Source organism: Dasypus novemcinctus, chromosome 10 (assembly GCF_030445035.2).
Source record: "Dasypus novemcinctus isolate mDasNov1 chromosome 10, mDasNov1.1.hap2, whole genome shotgun sequence".
In the NCBI taxonomy this organism is placed as follows: Eukaryota; Metazoa; Chordata; class Mammalia; order Cingulata; family Dasypodidae; genus Dasypus; species Dasypus novemcinctus.
The window spans coordinates 33201769-33203241 of NC_080682.1; positions in this window are offsets into that span (position 1 = coordinate 33201769).

Sequence of the window (1473 nt, forward strand, 5' to 3'; positions counted from 1 at the left end):
CTCTCAGCATTGGATAGAGCATCTGGACAGAAGACAAATAATGTGATAAATGAACTAGAACTAAACAACAAACACTTAGACAATTAATCCCTAAACAGCAGGATAAACCTTTTAAAGTACTCTTTGATCTTTCTCCAAGATAGACCATATGTTGGGTTACAAGTCGACTCTCAAAAAACTTAAAACTATTGAAAAAAAAAATTAAAACCCTTTCACTAATCATAACGGAATGAAACTGGAAAGCAGTAATGGATGGAAAAGGGGAATTCATAGTATATTGAGATTGTAAAACACACTCTTAAATAATCAGTGGGTCAAAAAAGAAAATTCAAAATAATTCAGTAAATATCTTCAGTTAAATGAAAATAAGAACAAAACATATCAAAACCTAAGAGACATAGCAAAGGAAGTGTGAGAGGGAAGTTTATAGCCCTCAATGCTTACATTAAAAAAGAAGAGCTAAAAATAAGACCTAGCTGCACACCAGGAGTTACTAGGAAAAGAACAGCAGACTAATCACAAACCAACCTGAGGAAAGAAACAGTAAAGATTAGAGAAGAAATAAAGGACATAAGGAACAAAAACAGTAGAGAGAATCAGCAAAATCAAAATTTGTTTTTTTGAGAAGAGCAACAAAATCAGCCAACCCTTTGCTAGACTGACAAAGAAAAAAAGGAAAGAAGGTTCAAATAAATAAAATCAGAAATGAGAGGGGGTATTACCATTGACCTGCAGAAATAAGGGAAATCATAAAAGGATACTATGAACAACTCTATGCCAAAACACAACAAAAGAAATCAAAACAAAAAACTAGATAATGTATACAAATTGGACAATTTCCTAGATAGAGCATAAGAACAACCTACAGTGACCCTAGAAAAAATAGAAGACCTTGATAAACTAATCACTAGTAAAGAGATTGATACCTTCATCAAAACCTCCCAAAGATGAAAAACCCAGGACCAAATGACTTCAGAGGTGAATTCTACCAGTCATTCAAAGAATGCTACCAAAACCATTCTATAAAATATCATCTTAACACCAAAGCCATATGAAGATACTATGAAAAAAGAAAATTATAGTTCAATATCATTAATGGATATAGATAAAAAAATTCCTCAAGTGAGTTTATTTCAAAGAGAACAGCTTTGCAGGAAATACTAAAGGGAGTAGGAAGTGCTACAGCCTGAAAAGAAAAGATGGTGCGAGTGACTTAGAATAGACTCTAGAATTCAAAATTATATCAGTAAAAGTAGTTAAAAGTATAAAAAGAGTAGTGAAAATAAAATATGACAGATAAAACCTAAAGGCCAAAATGGGTGAAATAAGAAATGCCTTTACAATAATAACATTGAATATTAATGGATTTAACTCCCCAATGAAAACACACATACTTGCAGAATGGATAAAACATATGTGCTATCTATATGCTATCTATAAGAGACTAACTGTAGATCCAAGGATGATATTAGA